Below are 20753 nucleotides of genomic sequence, written 5' to 3'. Positions count from 1 at the left end.
GTTAACTTAATAAAAGAGAAATGATTTCGAAAAAGAGAAACTCTCATCCGAATTCTCTTCAGCTTATTTTTATCTTGTTGAATTACAGTTAAGCACTGGGGCTTCCATCTGCAACAGAAAGACTTGCTTTAAAGGGTTTTCTGAAGAAATGTTGTGATAACGGTTTGGCTTTGCAAGTTCAATAGAGAGGGACAGTCACACTTCCATGTGAACATATTAATCCTAAACAGACTTTCATTCACTATGTTGTTACAACCTGTGCTACATGATGAGCTGAGTCACTTTCGCATGTTTATCCTAGTCTCCAACTAAAGGAAGCTGGTTCCTTTATTCCCTGTGCTATGCAGACTTTCTTAGGCTGATATTTAGAATCTACTCTATCAGAATATTTGTTCATTATTTTTTAAATTGGATTTTGCACGTTGTTGTTGCATTTTGGAATGATTTTGTCAAGGCTGCCGGGGCGATGCGTGTGGTGTCGGAGGAAAGGACCCAAAATGCAGGCAACGACTAATGATATGAGTGAGAGTTTATTTACAAGTGGCAGAGTGACAAAAAACAGGCAATGAGACACGAGAAGCTACTGAAGAAACCTAAACTGGGAAAACTAAAGCGCAAACCTGAAATCATAATAAAACCCACTATATACACACACACACACACACACACACACACACACACACACACACACACACACACACACACACACACACACACACACAAGGTAATCAGGCAATGACACACAGGAGGGAAGCACAGCTGATCCTTATTCACAAGCTGAACACAGTGATAACAGACACAGACCTTCAAAGTAAAACAGGAAATTCATAATACAAACTCAGGGACATGAACAAATCACCGGGGACGACACAGGAAATAAACCTTAGGACTGGAGACCCTGAGAATGAAACCTACATACATGAAGAAATTAATATCAAATCAGATAATAATAATAATAATAAACATAATGACAAACACAAAACCCTGGGCCAACGACTCAGCAGCATAACAGATTTTATAACAACTATTTAAGTTAAATGAGTCAGATCCCTTTGGGAGCCAGCCTCAAGTGGCCACTAGAGGAACACTGGCTTCATTTTTCAGCTCAGAAGAAGTGTTCTGTTAGACAGCCAACTAACTGTATCTTTACTGTATCTTTAAAAGTATTTAACAGTATAACAGTATGGAAAGTGTGGTGCATAACTTGCGAAGGATGGTAATGCAATGTAAGCTATAGTAGATGATCAAACAAACTTAGTTTTAAATGAAATTTAAGATCAAATACGTCTATTTAAATAAATACTGATAATCATACCTTTCATGTACTGAAATAGTTCCTTCATCCCTGAGAGTAAATAAGCAGATAACATTGTTACTGAGTGAACAGATGAGATACCAGTATAAAGTAAAGTTATAGTGGTTCACTATTCAATTCAGTTCAATTCAATTTTATTTATATAGCGCCAAATCGCAACAAAAGTCGCCTCAAGGCGCTTCATAGATACAGAGAAAAACTCAACAATCATCAGTGGGAAGGAAAAACTCCCTTTTAACAGGAAGAAACCTCCGGCAGAACCAGGCTCATGGAGGGGCGGAGACATCTGCTGCAACCGGTTGGGGTGAGAGAAGGAAGACAGGATAAAGACAGGATAAAGACATGCTGTGGACGCGAGACAGAGGTTAATAACAGATATGATTCAATGCAGAGAGGTCTACTAGCACATAGTGAGTGAGAAAGGTGAGTGGAAAGGAAAAACTCAATGCATCTAGAACTAGAACCTCATTCACACTCAGAAATAACAGAGTCATTTTTTATTATTATTTATTAAATTAATCTTAAAATAATTTTTATTATTATTGTTTTCCTAAATGCAAACTCATCATGTCTTGCTCCAAAAGCAAGTTCCTGAATGTACTAGAAGTTACGTGGATCTCTGCTCACTAGAGGGCAGTATATGACTTTCAGTTAATTTCTCTATGTGAGCTCTTCACTCTCCTTAAGAATAAGAGTCTTAGCAGCAATCATTGCACTATAACAGGCAGGGTAATTTAGATCTGACTCTTATCTTTGAATAAAGCCTTTCATTGCTTTAGGTAAACACCTGGGACATTTTCATTAGGTGTAAATTATGTACACAGGACAGTTTGACCCACACGGTACATTGTGCAAAGCTGAGTGCCTTTTGCGTAACCTTTCGTGCAAAAGAGAACAAATCTATTTTTGTTATATTACTTATGTCATCAATGTGATCTGAAGCTGTTGATGAGCTCTGAGTCACACGGTGTCAAGGAAGTAAATTGACGCAGAGTGGTTACTTTGACAGGATGTGGCTGTGTGTGAAGATGGGGACAGTCATTCAGTTATTTCTTCACACCTTGAGCACAGAAAGTAAAAAAAACTTTCTGCAGTCTTTTTAAAATCATATTACAAACTCCAATGCAATTTAACCCACTGCATATAGATCTGTTTATTTTAACACATACATAAATCTGTGATTATAATTCATTATGTGATATATATAAAGCGGTCGGTTTGTTTTTCCAACAAAACAAATTAGCTATGTTTAGGATTTTCATCTGTGATATGGAATTAGTTTTTATTTGGATGGCAAAGAAGCCTGTTAAAAACGTTCATGGCCTGCTCAGTAACTACAAAGTATCCTAAAACAAGCCCATGGCTTCATCCCTCCTCCAACATGCTTGACAGTAGATATGAGGTGTTTGTGCTCACTGTGCAATATGGCCAGAAATTTAAAGAACAATCATTCATGCTTTTGTGCAGCAGTTCCAGTGTTGCGATGCTCTGTGAGTTTGGGGGTAGGCCATTAGCGCAAGGACATTAGTATAGTCATTAGAAGCAGCAGTAATTAGCAAAATTAGCTTCTGCCACCTTCACTGTAATATAAATGTCTCAGTTTTGTCCCTTTTAGATTTGATGGAATCCTCAATTCCTATTGGTTCACCTTGTCAATCTAAGTCATCTGTTTTCTGTTTGTATAAATATCCTCCTACTACTATATATAGGCAGATTTAGGGCCTTTAAAAGTTGTTGTTTCTTTGACTGCTACTATCCAACCTGTTTATCTGTTGTGTGTTCATTTATTTTGACTTTGCAGTGATACTCTGCATTGATTGGTTGCTTACACAACTCTTCAGTGTGAAGGGCTCCAAAACCATCATTTTTAAAAACTCACTTTGTATTTGCAGCAGAACAACAGCACAAACTAGAGTAGCCCAAAGACAGGTTGTACCACATATTTTTAACCCCTGGTGACGATAAATAGCTACAACACGGAGAGTTACAAAACTGTGTTTGTATTCTGCATATGTTTATGACTTTTTGCACAAGTCTATGGATTTCAAGTGTTTTTTTCTGAGAAAAACATGACAATAATTTAATGATTGTATCCTTTGAGGCGTTGTTAATTGTCAAATATGAGCCACAGTATTATTGTTTTTTCTCAGTAATGACAGCTCCTCATGTCTGGTCTGGTTTCAAAACACAAAGATGGTGATAACCAAAATCCTGAAGCTGAGGTTTCAGGAAGGGAATTCACAATCAGATGAGTTCGCATTTGCCACGTCCATCTTTTATATACAGTTTATGGTGAGACAGCAATGATGGTCCCACAAAAAGCGTTTGTGGTGTTCAGGAGTTTTGACAACATATTGCTGGTTCATTTAAATCTGACGTCTGATTGAAACTATTACTGCTCTCATGAATAATTTAATTTCCTGGTTTTGTTGAAATAGTTTCAACATTTTCCATCCATTCGCTTCCGCGTATCCTTTTCAGGGTCGCGGGGGGTGCTGGAGCCTATCCCAGCTGTCATAGGGTGAGAGGCGGGGTACACCCTGGACAGGTCGTGTCACAGGCTGGGTCTCCGACCCAGCACTCTGAGTTTTCTTTGTATTTTTTGATATGTTATTAGTTTGTGTTATTTCCTATTTGCCTTTAGTTTAGGCAGTTATTGTTCCTGGGTTTTCTGTGTTTTGGGGTTTTGTATTTATTCATCACGTATTAGGTCTGTTAAGTTGTGTTGTCATGTTTAGTTTTAGTATTTCCTGTTTTTATTCTGACAGTGTCATGTGTTCTTTGTTCATTGTATTTAGCTTTCCTCTCCTGGTCCTGTCATTAGGTTTATGTCAGTCAGCTGTTCCCCCATGTGTCTCCACTTCCCCTGATCACCTCTTGTATGTATTTAAGCCCTTTGTTTTCTGCATGCCATTGTCGGGTCGTCTGTTTATTCTGCCCTAGTTCTAGCCTGGTTCTGTTTATTTGACCTCAGTCTTAGTTTCGGTTTTTGTCTGTTATGTATTATTAGTCTTAGTCATGGTCTTTGCTTGTTATTTTCCACCACAGTCATATAGTGATGGGCAGATGAAGCCCCATGAAGCACTGGAGCTTTTCATCCAATTGGTTCACCCCAACGCGAAGCTTCATGAAGCTTCATTTGCTCTAGCAGGACACCTACTGGACGTAAAAATAATAGCTGGCATGAATTTGAAGAGTGTGGCATTTTGCACACAGCCTGTAAATGTCAACAACAAAAGGAGTGTGTAAAACATGTATATTGTAGTGATGGCAGTATACTGTGTATATTTATGCTGGCAGTATGGAAAATGATTATTTGCGGCAAAGTTCGAACCGCTTCATGAACCAGTCACGTGGTACAGCCGGGCAGCGAGGCTTCGGACGTCATCATTTTCAGCTCCTCCCATAAATGAAGCAAGCCTCGATACGCGCTTCGCGGAAACGCCCCCTCCATTACTCGACACACGCTCCGAAGCCTCGATACAGAACGTCCCATCACTACAGTCATAGTTTAAGTTTTGGTCTCAGTACCGTTTTAGTATTTTGTTTCTTAGTGTCTTGTCAGTTTACTTTGGTTTCCTGGTTTACTTCTGCCGTCATCTAATAAAGCCTCACCTTTCTGTTAAAACCTTACTACTCCTCGTCGTCATCTGCTTTTGGGTCCTGTTTCCACACACATCGGCGCACCCCGCCGTGACAGGTCGTCAGTCTGTCACAGGGCCAACACACAGGGACAGACAACCATTCGCACTCACTTTCACTCGCACATTCACACCTAGTGGTAATTTGGATTATCCAATTAACCTATCCCCACAAGCTGCATGTCTTTGGACAGTGGGAGGAAGCCGGAGTACCCGGAGGGAACCCACGCAAACACGGGGAGAACATGCAAACTCCACACAGAAAGACCCCGGCCTGATGGTGGAATTGAACTCAGGACCTTCTTGCTGTGACCACCGTGCCACCGTGCTGCCAAAAGTTTCAACATTTTGCACCTTTATTTTAAATGTAATTACATTTTGTGGTTGTGTAGTTGCACAAGCATTCTGATGGTGAAACAACCAGGATGTAGCCACATGTAGAGTTGGGACTGCTAACATAACACAGTGTGGAAATATCTCCTCAGTATGTGAACCTGTGATATAAGTTGTCCTTACTTCTCAGTGGGTGACAGGAACACAGATGGAAAATCAAGGAATTGTTGACATATAAAATCTGCTTTTCCTCCCGCTTCTCCTTCTACTCTAAGGTGAAACTGTAAGAATGGACACTAGCTTTAGTAATAAGAGTAGTGTTTTTCCTAACAGAAATGGTTTGGCATTTTACATTAAAGATGTATTTGTCCACTTCTATTCAGTTTGAATTAAATACAGATACCTGAATTTGGAAATAAACACATACCCTGCCGGTAAGGTGTCGTAGGAATCTGCATTAAATCGAGGTGGACACAACCAGGTTGTCTTTGTGATTTTTATTTACCCTTGAAAAGAGGTCAAGCAACTGTACAGACAGCCTGAGAGCAGTCTCCTATTGTGATTGGCCTGTTCAGAATTGTCAGGTATCCTGTCTGGCTTTTTGTACAGGATGATGATGTCTGCAGATGTCTCGTGTATGATATTTTTGCTCATTTGCCAGCTCCTAATTAGTGCATGAGCAGGTGTTGTAATTCTCCCATAGTGGGGCTAAATATTTTAGCAGAAAACCTCCAACTCTCCTGCAAACTTCTCTCGGGTGTGCCAAATGAGTCACTGCTTCCTTCTGATCAGGTTTGAAAGATGAATGGGGGCTGTCTCTGGGCGTCCTCCATTTCAACCACGGGTAGTTGGAGGCTCTTCGTGTCGCTGTCTGTTGTGGTGGGCTAGTGGAGAAATGGTGGAGGTGGCCATGGTGGACTGCGGTCATTAATGAGTCACTGGAAGAGTCTGGTGGCGCCACCATTATTGTATGATGGTGATGGCGGTGGTGACACACTGAGGCTCTAAAGAAGGACGCAGACAATTGTTTCTCTGAGAAGATTTATCTGCTTCGTCCTTCTGAGCCTTTTCTTTAGATTTCTTTCTGTCCCTGCGTTGTGTCATATTTCTACACATACAATGTCTTCAGGTGATTTTCCATTTTAGTAAAATCTTTTCTTCTCATTATTTTTCCTCGGCTTTTATCTTTTATTTTATGGCCTTATATTTTTCCTTCAAATAAACCACATTTGGATATATGAAACCTACCTCTTCATTGGGGTTTTCCTTTACCAAACTCATTTCCCATACTCACAGATTATCTATCTGGCATCTTAATCTCTGCACCCAAACCAAATTTTAGCAATTTATTTCAGGTCTTTCAGCTTTGAGGACAGCATGGTCTGTTCCTGGAAATCCTGGTGTGATGAGACTGTCTGAGGTCTAAGAGGTTAGCCATCTTCAGTGCTCAGTTACAGGCTGGAAATTAGGTTTTTGTAAACCAGCAGTCCTTCCTGTCCTGGATGTGCACATCCTCATCACTGAAGGAGTGGCCACTGGTTTGTAGATGTAAATAGATGGTGGAGTACTGGCCTGAAGTAGCTCTTCTGTGTTGTGCCATTCTCTTACCAAGAGTTTGGTTTGGTTTCCCTGATGTATAAGTCACAGAAATCCTCTTTGCACTGAGATACGTACACTGTATTGCTCTGTTACTGGTGGGTGACACGATCGGGCTGAAATTTTTGTTGTAACATGTTTTGGGGTCACAGAGATGCAGCGTTTTTTAAAAAGTATGTCAGCTGTTCATGCTGTTGCCGAATACCATGAAAAAGTCACATGGGTTTGTGCAGAAATTTATGGTGCAGAAATTTATGATGAGTGAAAAATAACCTAGCTTATAAGTGCAGTGTTGCAACAGAGACCTTTAACCGACAGGTGTTTCTAAGCTAAACGAAAGCAGCTGTAGCTTGCTCCAGTTAGTTTACAGCAGTTTAATTCCCCAGAAATTCACAAACCATCATAAGTCAAAAAGAAATGGGGATGAACCTGAACCTAACCTGTATCTTTAAAATAACAATACTATCCTAAATTAAAACATGGATATCCGCATGTTCTGTTTCAGACTTGGCTTGAATAAAACAGACAAGACAGATCATCCAGTTTAAAGGTAAAGCCAGACAACACAAGATCAAGCAGTACATTAAAAGCTCAAACACCTCACCACTTTGGAACGCTTCTTTGGTCAGACATTAAACACTGATGCCAGCAGCATGCTTCAGACTAAACAATCAGAGTAACAAATATGTTATTTGGTTTCATGGAATGCACTGATCCCCTGTGAGGGGTCACAGGCTCGATTGTTGGAATGACTGTTAGTATTAAACTTTGTGTATAGAGTTTTATTGACTTGCATTGTCCACATTTCTTCTCTTTGTGTGTTCCATCAGTCATTTTCATGGATGTTGACTGGATAAAATAACTGGTCACACACTTGATCTATAACATGAAAGCTAATTAAAGACTGTCTGAGACAAAGAAACTCAGTTAATTCCAAACAAAACTGGAATTAATTCATCTTTGAAACAAAAAGCTCTTGAAAAAATAAAGGTTTTTGGTATTTCAGCCTGTGACAGAGTGGTACAGGGAGTAGTCAGAAAAATGGTGGGGGCATGGAGGACTCTGTGTTATATTTAATTCAAATGAGGACCCAAATGCAGGAACTGAAGTAAGCAAAACAAAAACAAAAAAAAAGAACATTAATAAAACTGGAAGGAAATTATCAAAAGATACTACAGGTCAAGTGCAGGAAAGTACAACAGAAGTCCATGAAAATATAAAAAAGTTGGGTAGAGAGCACCATATTTCTCATATTCGTTTTGAGGCCTGATCTAAAAGATGAGCTCTTAGGTTTTGGTTTGAAAAGTTTGCACTGTAGAAGCTGTGAGAAAATCTTGCTTTTGAAAGTAAATTTAAGTGAATCAGAGACCCCTTTTTGTCTGCAAGAGGTCCGTTCTTCAAGGACTATACTTTAGGCGACAAATTTTGCCATCAGTTTCCACTGCATCCTAAAAGAAGCTGGACTCCAGCCTCACTAAAATGCCTTGCAAAGTGAGTAGCCAGGCCACCCAGTTATGTAATAGTAACTTAATCAGGCAAACAGCGGGAAAAAATGTCAGCAAATATTAGCCTAAATTAAAGTGTGACGCTAAGCTGAAGTACTTAAATGAGCCAAAAGGTATATAATTAACTACTTTGCCTGAACTGATGTTTGTCCCTTTGATCATTCTGCGCTCTCTCTCTCTTGCCTAAACATACGGTTAGGTGTTTTGTGCTTTTGCCTGTAATTGATGGAGACATGCAGCAAAGGGTGGATTCCACAGCGCTCATGCTCTCCTTGAGTCTACTGTGCTAAGTGTGAACTATAGTTAGGGAGGAACCAAAATGACTCAGATGAAAAGATCAGTTGCAGTACTTGGTGTTACCGCAAAATACAAATGAAGTTGAAATATTGCCTCTGATTTGAGTTATTTAAATGATCTGCATGCAAAAGACTCATTTTGGAGCCACATTGAGGCATAAGTTGATGTACCTGTTAATCTAGCCATTTTCTGATGCATCTCTGGTTTAAATTATGGAGTTAGTGAGGCCAGTAGGAAAGTGTAATGTTTCCCCCACATTGGTTTGTTTTCATTGGCTTCATGTTAAATCCATGATCATGTTAAATAATCAGGCCCATTCTTATTTTAAAGACCTCATAGTACCATATGACCCAAATGGAGCACTGTGCTCTCAGACTGCTTACTTGTGGTTCCTAGTGTTTTCTACTTTATAACTACTAGTACTTCTATTATTACTAAGGCTACTACTGGAGGCAGAGCCTTCAGGTTTCAGGCCCCATTTCTGTTGAGACAGCTCCCAGTTTGGATTCACAAAGTGCTTTGAGGTGATTGTTGTTGTGATTTGGTACTATATAAATAAAGTTTGATTGACTTGAGCTGCCACTAACAGCAGTTCTCCCTTGCTGAATAACAATTCAAGACTATGACAGGTGGAGTCTAAGAGGTGAGTCTTTGCAGAGAATCTATTCTTCTTAAATTCAATATATTCAATACAAAAGTTTATTTGAATTCCTAATAAGCAATTATATAATTACTTATTTCATTTGTTTTAACTTTAAAAACAATGCATTCAGTGGACTGTGTTACTTTTAGCCAAGAAACACTCAGAAAACATGTTGGGAGGTTTTGATCATTTGAGACATTTTTTCACATTTTTAAATTAAAAAAAATGCATCAGTTCTACAAATATAATTTTAATGTAGTGCTTTTAAAATGAATGCTTGAAATGGAAGCTATCATAGCGGCTTATTGATGACCTTAACTTTTCTACGATAAGCACAACATTTAATGCCCTTGCCTGTGTGTTAATGACGAGTTTTTACACTTCAATACATATCAGGAAATACGTGGTTTGGCAACCATTAAAAAAGTTATTTTGTTCCATAAGCAGACCTGAAATATGGCACAAAGCGCTCAGTTTAGAAAAGAGCTTCAAAAGTTACTCCTAGGCGGCTTTCAAGGGTTAAATAATTAATGAAACTATTGAATGTAAAAAGCTGCTCAGTTGACATCATGTGCAATACTTGGCACTCCTTTGTTTATTTCAGCTTCGGCAGCTTGTTTGGTAGTATGGTTGGTTTTATGTGGAAGTGGATCCCAACATTTCCCTCGATGATGCACAGAAGGTAAGCTTTGAGTCATATACGTCACCTTCTTTGCCTTTGTGGGGCGGTCGTGGCTCAAGAGTTGGGAGGTCGCCTTGTAATCGGAAGGTTGCCGGTTCGAGCCCCGGCTTGGACAGTCTCGGTCGTTGTGTCCTTGGGCAAGACACTTCACCCGTTGCCTACTGGTGGTGGTCAGAGGGCCCGGTGGCGCCAGTGTCTGGCAGCCTCGCCTCTGTCAGTGCGCCCCAGGGTGGCTGTGGCTACAATGTAGCTTGCCATCACCAGTGTATGAATGTGTGCGTGAATGGGTGGATGACTGGATATGTAAAGCGCTTTGGGGTCCTTAGGGACTAGTAAAGCGCTATATAAATACAGGCCATTTACCATTTGTAATATGAGGCCAACAGTGCAAATAACAACAAAGCCTCAATAGTCCCAGTTACAGCGCTAACACAGAGAGACAGACAACCATTTGCACTAGTAGCAATTTATATGCCGCCCTTGTGGATTCCTCTTCTGAAACTAATAGTGACAAACCTATGGGAAAAAAATAGTCTATTCCTTTTGACCTGTATTGTTTGCCCTTTAAAATTTGAACATTTACTTGAACTGTCATGGTTGAAGTCATTGCGACACTGAGAAGAAGACACATTTCCGTAATAGTCATCATATTGGTATGCCTGGACTCTGATGTCTGTTGGCAGTCGGTCTAATGGGGATTATAAGAAACACCTGCAGTTCTTCTGTTTATTTAGCATTCATACTTTTGAAAGACATATTTCAAAGCAATGCGGTTAGAGCAAAGGACACAGTGGAGCTGCCAGGAACAACTGCGTTCAACTGAAAACAGACTGGAATGGGCTAAAAGTGCTATTATTGTCCTCACATTAATGTGCTGGAGACATCCAGCAAGTCAGACACAAACCAAGTCAAATGGTAATGTGTGTGCAATATGATCAGCAACATAAGCAAGACAAAAAAACATCAGGGGTGTCAAATATAAGGCCTGGGGGCCAAAATTGGCCCAGCAAAGATGCCAATCTGGCCATCCGAACAGCTTTGCATAATGTGACAAAGGGCATGAGGACATTTTGACTTTTAACTGTTTGTTGTTTATTATTTGTTCATTAAAAAAACTGTTTAACTACTACAACAAAGTAGTACAGTAACAGATAGCCATATCATTTTTTCAACAGTTCTACTGTTAAAAACCATGAACAAGTTAAGTCTATGATGAACTATGTTTCTATTTTATAATTACACACACTCTGAGTAATGAGCTTCCAGAATTTTCTATGTAGTTTTAAATACTTATTGCATATTTAAGCCCAAAACAGTCAAGCTGACACATTTCTTCATTCTCATTCACTATATTGCCAAAAGTATTCCTTCATCTGCCTTCACAAGCATATGAACTTGAGTGACATCACATACTTAATCCATGGGGCTTAATATGACGTCGGCCCAGCCTTTGCAGCTCTAACAGCTTCAACTCTTCTTGGAAGACTTTCCACAAGGTTTAGTGAGTTTGTGGGAATTTTTGAGCATTCAAAAAAGCACATTCGTGAGGTCAGACAGTGATGTTGGAAAAGAAAGCTCCTCTGATTCATCCAAAAAGCGTTCTGTTGGGCTGAGGTCAGGCCTATGCGCAGGCCAGTCCAGTTTTTCCACACCAAACTCACTCATACATGCTTTTATGGACCTTGCCTTGTACACTGGTTCACAGTCATGTTGGAACAGGAAGGGGCCCATCCCCAAGCTGTTCAGACAAAGGTAGGAGCGTGACATTGTCCAAAATGTCTCCTTTTACTTTGTTCTTTTTACTAAGGGGCAGAATCCATCTCCTGAAACCCCCCCAACCAAACTTTACGCATGGCACAATGCAGTCAGACAAGTATGGTTCTCCTGGCAACCACAAAACCCAGACTCAGCCATCGGATAATCAGGCGAAGCGTGATCTTCTTCGTCTTCACTGCTCCAGAGTCCAATAGTGGTGTGCTTTAAACCACTGGATTGTGCTTGGGGATGTAGGGCTTGGATGCAGCTGCTCGGTCATGGAAACCCATTCCATGACAATCTCTACGCACTGTTCTTCAACTAATCTGAAGTCCACATGAAGTTTGGAGCTCTGTAGCGATAGATGCTGCAGATGTCGACAACATCTCAGCATCTGCTGACCCCGCTCTGTGATTTTAGGTGGGCTATTGCTTCATGACTGAATTGCAGTCATTTTCAACCCCTTCCACTTTTTTTATAATACAACTGCCAAAATAATATTTAGTAATGAGGAAATTTCACAAAGAGACTTACTCCACAGGTGGCTTCCTATCATGGTACTACGCTGGAATTCCCTGAGCTCCTGAGAGTGACCCACTCTTTCACAAATGTTTGCTGAAGCAGTTGTTTCAGTCTGACCGGTTTCACTGGTCGAGCCCACTCAAAATCAAAGTGTGCTGTATGTGGCCCACAATGTAAAATGAGAAATCAAGACATCTCTGCCCTGTAGGAAATCACCTTTAATTGGTTGCAAAAAACAAAAACAAAAAAATAGAAACCTTGTACACAGCACATTGTATGTTCTTTGTGAAGATGATCTGTGGATTTAAAGATCATTAAGAAAAATAATCTACACATAAATTCAATGGACGCTTCATTAGGTACACCTTAATTTTCCATGGCATCAATTTAGTAAGGTGCTGGAAACATCGAAGATGTTTTGATCGATACTGACATGACAGTAAAACACACTTTCTGCAGTTGCTGCAGATTTTTAGGATGCACATCCATGACGTGAATCTCCTCTTCACCTCCTCTTCACCTCCTCTTCCAAAGACTTTTTGTGAAGTTTTGTGACATGGTGTGTTACCATGCAGCTTACTGACATGATGTTCAAAGTGTGCCAAGAAAACATCTCCCATACCCAAACCATCGATACAAGGCAGGTAGCATGCTGTTTGTTATTCTACCATCTGAATGTCGCAGAAGAAATTGAGACTCATCAGACCAGGTTAAGAGTTTACAGTCTTCCATTGTCTAACTTTCTGATCTGATCAGTGTTCTGAGTAGTCTGTTTCCTTTTCTTAGCAAACAGGAGTGATACCCAGTGTGGTCTGTTGCAAGGTTTGAACATGTTGTGCACTCAGAGATGGTCTTCTACATTCCTTGGTTGTATCGAGTGGATATTTGACTTACTCTTGCATTACTATCACAATGGCCGTACTGAAGCAGTTTGCTTCACTGTTCTCTGATCTCTGGCACTCAGAAAACAGTCACTCTTCTTTTTTTCCTGTCCATTTTCTGTCAAACCTAGAGATATGTGGGAAAATCCAGCAGATCAGCAGTTACTGATCTACCCAGACCAGCCCAGCCACCAAACCCTGTTCAAAGTCACGTAAATCACCTTTCCTTCTCATCCTGATGCTCAGTTTGAGCATCAGCAGGTTTTCTTGATGACGTCTTCATGTCTTAATGAATTAGATATTTGGATTAACAAGCAGTGGTAGGTGAACGTAAAGCATTCTAGCAGCTAAATGTGAAAAGTTCTCAATAAAATGAAATTGTGGTAATGACATTTTTCAGGAAATAAAAAACCCTGCCAAATGGTAGCTGGTACCAGATAATTACTAACAAATCCTTTTTATAACAGGGCTTCTGTGTAACTACATTTTATTTTTGTTCTTTTTTGCTTTTTGTCACCATCACCTTCTTCAGAACAGGCCATAAACCCAGGTAGTTTCTGCCGTTCTGTTTATAATGCTCTTGAGATATTCTAACAATCCTGCCACGTTAGGTCATTTTAGTTTCAGGAACATTTACAGACTCTAACATTGTGAGCTTCTGCTGCACGGAGTAGTAACAGCCACCTCCCCCAGTCCACCCCACTCCATCCATCTCCCCCTCTCAGTATGGGATAATCAGTTGTGTTAAATCACAGCCTGTCTTTCCTCTGTGTTCACTGTCAAACAAGATGACTGAGTTCCTCGAGGACTGGACCGCAGCTAAAGTAACCCAAACACAGAAGATCCAGATTGTTTGGCTTTAATAATTCACTTAATTCTGAGAAAGGGAACATACATGTTTTTGCACATTACCATGTCCCACACTGACTAAAAGCTTGTTGGGATTGAAATTGGGTCACTCCCTGGGGTCTTATCAATACATAATTAAAAAGACAGGATACAGTCACACTTCTTGTGCACTCTCTGCACAATGAACCACTGTGGTGTGTCAGGAATTGCTGTTGCATAGTACTGGGTTAACAATGGCACACTGTGGCATAATAACTTTTTTAAAAAAGCACCCCACTTTTACAGCGAGTCTATGGTTTCCTCTGAACGCTGAGTATTTTTTAACCAGATGGAGCCTGTGTGCTGGGTAAGAGAAAAAGACACGAAAGTCAGTCTCTCGCACGTAGAAATACAACAGGATAACATAACTCGTGTTTATGGAGATTTGTCTCCATAAACACAAGTTATGTTATCGTGTTTAGAATATTGCTCTTTCCAAAATAGCAGTCTTTCACTAAGATCCATGAGGGCTCCTGCAGCTTCCAGGAATGGACTGCATTTATTGGTGTTGCTGGATCAAGTTGTGTTGTTCAACAATTTCCTGACTCTGAGGGTCATCCGGGGGATCCTGGGGCTTTGTTGTTTTTGGAAAGACTCCTGGAATTAAGTGAGGGAAGATTTATGGTTCGATCTTTTATATCCATTACGCAATTAATGAGATTGCCACGGGACATTCACACAGAGAGATATTGGTAAACAGAGGTCTACCTTCTACTCGGGTGTTGCATTAAATAAACTGTATCAGGGTGGCTATAAGATTTGTTCGTAAAGGAGTCTGTTGTAAAAACTGCACTTTTCAAGATTTTTAACATCGCCTAGTGGCGCTCATCACCCTGTAAGAAAACAACGAATTCAGGTATACAGGGTATTGACATTGCCACATGTTTATACAATCTGTAGTCTACTTTTGCAAATATTTATAAAAAGAATTGGGCACACTGCATCCAAGTTTGATACTGTAACAGTATCAAGCTGTTTACCATGGTTGAAAAAGTCAGTTTGTGAAATTCTTGCCTCCTAGAGGTCAATTTTCAACTGTAAGTGGTATCACTGGTACTGACTGGATCTGCAAGGAGAATGTTACCTGTCTGACTGCATGCAAAGAATAAAGTTTGGTGGAGGAGGGATAACACCATGGGGTTGTTTTTTGTTGTTTTTTTTGTTCCCTGAGGTTGGTAATAAAGGAAAATCTTATGTGTCAGCTTCCCAGGACATTTTAGACAATTCTATGCTTCCAACTTTGCCGTAACAGTTTTTGGGAAAACCCTTTTCCGTCCCAGCATGAATGTGTTCCAATTCACAAAGCAAGGTCCATAAAAAAATGGTTGGATAAGTTTTGACCGGCTCACACAGAGCCCAAAAAAATTCCAACAACACACTCCAGGATCTTATGGAAGCAAATGCAATGCAAGAACAACTCCATATTAATATGTGTGGATTAAGAATGATGTGATAAAAGCTCATGTAAGTGTATTGTATAGGGGTCCCAATACTTTTGTATAATCTCTCACAATAATCATAAAGAAAATAATTTGGTTGATTATTTTTTTGTGTAACGAGGCTTCTTGGTAATAAACCTTATACCGTTGGAAAACCTGTTTATTTATCCTTAAATGGCACCACATTTGTGGGTTGAGCAGCAGAGTTGAGAATGTGGGATGCTCCTATGAAAACTGTGCAGTGGTATCAGTTTGAGTGTTTCTCCACTTAATTGATCTAGCAGGCTGGCTTATCTGATCAGTGTCAACTTGGCCATATCAATTCACAGCAAAAGCATTATTACATCATCCCAATCAAAAAGCCAAAAGTTCTTCAGTAGCTGAGACTGTTTAGATTTATTTTTTTGTAGTTTTTCCCCATTTCCATTTGAGGATATCTACTAAAACTGTGTCCAACACTCATTGTGTCCAACATTCATTTCAATCTGTGGAGCTTTTGAAACGTGTATGCCATATTTTATCCAGATGTATGACCCTGATGGTTGTGTATAAAAAACTACAAAAGTTTGAAGATGAGCAACAGTGCTTCGGGGTAAGAATTCTTTCCTGAATCCAGTGAACCCAGGGACCCCGCAAAGCACTTTAAATAGTTTCATTTTAGCATGTGATCAAATTTTTCCATGAATTAATACAGTTGGAATTGATACAGACAGTGCTGGGCATCAAATGGCTACATTGTGTCTCTCTTCCACAGCATGTTTTTTATCCTGTCTTCCTTCTCTCACCCCAACCTGTCACAGCAGATGGCCCCGCCCCTCCCTGAGCCTGGTTCTGTCAGAGGTTTCTTCCTGTTAAAAGGGAGTTTTTCCCTCTCTCGCCAAAGTGCTTGCTCATAGGGGATCATATGATTGTTGGGTTTTTCTCTGTATGTATTCTTGTAAGGTCTATGTGGTGAACACAAATGTGCTACCACATTTTGGTAAATTTTATTATTTTTAAGAAAAACATATGTCAGCAATTAAGAAAATTATTATTTTACATTCATTACGTGTAGTCCATAACAATTGAGGAGAGTAAAAGTGAGAAATAATAAGCGGAACTGTTGACACTGTAGTCGTTCGCCCGCGGTTGCCTAGAGTGGACCAACTTCCTGTCCTCTCAGATGCAATTCGGGAAAAGACACAAGTGCTCCTGTGATTCTTTCTCTGAGACTCTACCTTTATTTTTACAGATTTGTATTCTTTTTGTTATTGTGGTCTTCACATCTGGGACCCATAACAAACTGTGGGGGCTCGTCCGGGATCTCTCCTCTACAGTCGTCGAGGGCAGATCCAGTGATACCAGAACCACGACACAATCGTGACAAGGCCGTTACTCCAGCCAAGCCAGCGAGTAGGTGTCCAGGTAGTGAGGTGAAAAGGGGACCTTTGCCTCGACGTGGAACCGTACTGCAGTGAGGGGAGTGTGACGCATCCTGGTCACTATCGAGCTGAAGGATAATCAGAAATACATACAACATGTCGACCGAGAGAAAGGAACTCGCCTGGAATATCAGGAGATGCTTGTTTTCACTCCAAGGTCAAGACCTCTTCGAACTCGCTAAGAGCCTCGCATCAGAAAACAAAGACACTACACAGCTCAGTCAGGATGATAAAGAAGGTTGTATGGACTATATCACCTCCTACATGCAGTCAAATACACTATTGCAACTTGAAGATGAGGGCATGAGTCATTTGTTGACGCTGAATGATTTGATTAATCTGGTCATCCAGGGAAGTAATCCTGCCGTGCAAACAGCTGGTGAGAATGAAGTACATGCCATGCCCAGTCCACAACCATCTAATACCGTGCTAGACCCACAACCGCCGGAAGATCCACCAGATATATCACCAAACCCCTATGCAAATGCAGAAACACAACAGTTAGAGAAGTTGAGGAAAGCGTATGAGATACTGGGTGAGAGGCTAAGACTATGTGGAACTGTAAGGGCCCAGTCACCTGCTGTAGCACGCCAGCAGAGCAATTTGCAACCACAACCAATCATACAGATTAGCCCTAAGCAGCCAGTCACTGTAAGAGACCTTTCGTACTTGCCACGCAGAGAATTCAAAGTGTTTGGAGGACAGATTGGAGACAACAGTTCCGAAATCAGCTACAACAGTCTCACCAAGCAGATTAATGAAGGAGTTAAAGAAGGATTTGTGGAGGCTGAAATTGTTCGAGGTGTGTTGAGAATTGTGAAGCCTGGCACTTTCCGGGACATGTTAATGCTCAAAGATGACCTGTCTCTCCATGAACTTCAGGGCTTTCTGAGGTCTCATCTCGGAGAAAAAGCGACAACTGAAATGCTCCAGGAGTTAATGTGTGCTAGACAAAGTGAACAAGAGACGCCCCAGCAGTTTCTGTATCGCATGATTGGACTTAAACAGAAGCTTATTTTTCAGTCGAAGCAGGCCAACACTGAGATCTCCTATGACCCAAGAACTGTCCAGGAAGTTTTCCTCCACACAATCTATCAAAGCCTGGGGGCTAAGTACGCAGACTTGCGACAAAGACTAAGACCTCTCTCCTCAAACAACAATGTCACTGACGAAGAGATTCTTAGTGAGGTCACAAAGATTATCAGTGATGAAAATGAACACCAGCGAAGGTTAGGCCAAGTCGCCCGCCAAAAGAGTGCACAAGCCCAAAGTGCTGGGATCGAAGCAAACGACAAGATAGCCAAAGAACAATCCTCACCAACAATCAAACAACTTGCCGCCCAAGTAGAGACTCTAACTAACATGGTCGCCAGCCTAATTAAACAACAGGAGGCAAAGCCTTGCCAGCTGTCCCCACAACCACCTCCCAACCCGCTTTTCCAAACCCCAGCCAACCCCAACAGACCTCCTCAAAAGAAAGCGTTCCTTTGTCCAAAGTGTACTGAACAGAACTTGCAGGACTGTAGTCATTGCTTTGTATGCTGCGAGTCAGGACACCGAGCGGTGGGATGTTTAAAGCGGACCAAAACTCAGGGAAACAGGAATCGGTCTCTGTCGAGGGACAGCCAGAGGCCGGCGCAGAGTCACTGTACTGCCTCTGCTATGGTTGGGCAGTCAGCTAAACTCCTTCCCCACATCAAGACTCTGATGACACGATTCCCGGTTCACAGGTTTATTGACACAGGGAAAGGTGAAACTGTAACAAACAGTACAAGGCATAATCACTGTACTTATTCACCATGTACATATATAACGATGAAAATATATTAACCCAGTTTTTTAATATGTCAACATGCAATGTTCATATGAATTACTTCCCTTTTTAAGTCAAATACAAACATCAAATTATGATTTTAACAAGTCTTACTATAATGAATGCCTCCAATACGTTTGTCATTCCCCTTTAACTAGCTCCATAAGCGATTGCTAGCTTAAACTGCATAAGATTGGTTTTATCATTAAACTTACAAAAAAATGAACTTACTTGAAAGAAAGTGGTCTATACATGCACATAAAATATAAAACAAGTCTATACATACCCACAATGCTACCAAAGGCATAGGATGTATGTGGATGCCACTGGATTTATCTGGCTAAGGCCACCATGCTGCACATGCCTTCTCCTTAATTCACAGACTTACTTCCTGTTTACCGACGACATCATGTCCTATTACAGACTACAGGTTTTAAGGTGGCACCAGAGAGTTACAATTGCATATTTAAACATTTACCAAATCCAAGAAAACAGTCTACCTTAAAAACTTTTGATATCAGAACAGTCACAGTCCCAGCCAGTAAGGTCTTCCTCTGCACAGCTTACTACTGAGTGTGCAAGACGTCGCAGTAAGCTAAAAAGAAGGCAGCCAAAGCGAGACCAGAGAAAGCAACAGGTAACCTCTTGCCAAAGTTTAACACCAAACAGCTGTAAAGTCCCCCTAGTTGGAAAGAAAAGCCTCCTCAAGTGTTTGATTGGTGGCTATCCAGTGACAGTGTTATTTGATTCTGGCTCACAAGTGAGTTTAGTGGACAGACAGTGGGTTCAGCGGTTTATTCCTAACTATCAGGTGCGACCCCTCCAAGAGCTGTTAAATGATGGACTTGAAGTTTATGCGGTTAACGGACAAGCAGTTCCTTATGATGGGTGGGTTGAACTTACAGTCACTCTTGCTGGTCACGAAGATCCCAATCTTACTGTGCAAGCCCTTTTCCTTGTCAGTAAGCTGTCACTCCCTCAGCCCCTCCTGGGAGCAAACGTGCTTGGCGCCATTATCCAAACACAAGAGTCAGACCGAGAGGCCAGTGCTTTATTGTATAGTCTCCTACGCAAAGCTTTTGGTACAGACGAAGAGCAAGTGATGGCTATGGTAAACTTCATACAAGTACCACAAAGAGCAGAATGTGACCCAGCCACAGTGAGAATTGGGAAGAGCAATGTGACCATTCCTGCTGGAAAAGCAGTCCAAGTGTGGTGCAGAGTACCCCAAAGTTTTGACATTTGTGACCCCCTGGTGCTGTACGAACCCGACGAGAACACTGCCTTGAGACACCTGAGTGTTGGGGAAGGGCTCCTTGAGATCAACAACCCTCAAAGGCCATTTGTTAAGGTCCCCATCTCTAACCACTCCAAACACGAAATAATTCTACCGAAGAGAACAGCCCTAGGTACTATTCAACATGTCGCTAAAGTTATTGAGGCAGACCGACCCACAAACACATCAGAGCTGACTCAACCCACACAGAGCCCCATCACCATAGCTGAGGTGAGCGCAGCCACCCCTGTTTCTGAACTGTCCACTGAGTCATGGCTACCCCCAGTTGATCTTAGCCACCTGAGTCCGGACCAACAGAAGTCAGTTGAAAAGGTGTTAAGGGAAGAGTGTGAGGCGTTCTCTCGTAGCAGCACAGACATAGGCTGTATCCCTTCACTACAAATGGAAATCAGGCTCAAAGATGATACACCAGTCCAGAGGGCTTATGCTTCTATCCCTAAACCCCTTTACAGGGAAGTGAAGAGCTGATTGTCAAGGGATGGGTAGTGAAGTCACAGTCGCCGTATGCTGCTCCAGTCATTTGCGTAAGGAAGAAGGATGGGTCTTTGCGTTTGTGCATCGATTATCGTCTCTTAAACAACAAGACTGTGCCAGACAGACACCCACTCCCCCGGATCCAAGATCTCACAGACTCGCTAGGTGGTTACAGCTGGTTCTCGATCCTGGATCAGGGTAAAGCTTATCATCAAGGTTTCATCGCAGAAGGCTCAAGGTACCTGACGGCA

This window comes from Maylandia zebra, linkage group LG7, assembly GCF_041146795.1.
Source record: "Maylandia zebra isolate NMK-2024a linkage group LG7, Mzebra_GT3a, whole genome shotgun sequence".
NCBI lineage: Eukaryota > Metazoa > Chordata > Actinopteri > Cichliformes > Cichlidae > Maylandia > Maylandia zebra.
Note: the sequence above shows the minus strand (reverse complement) of the source record.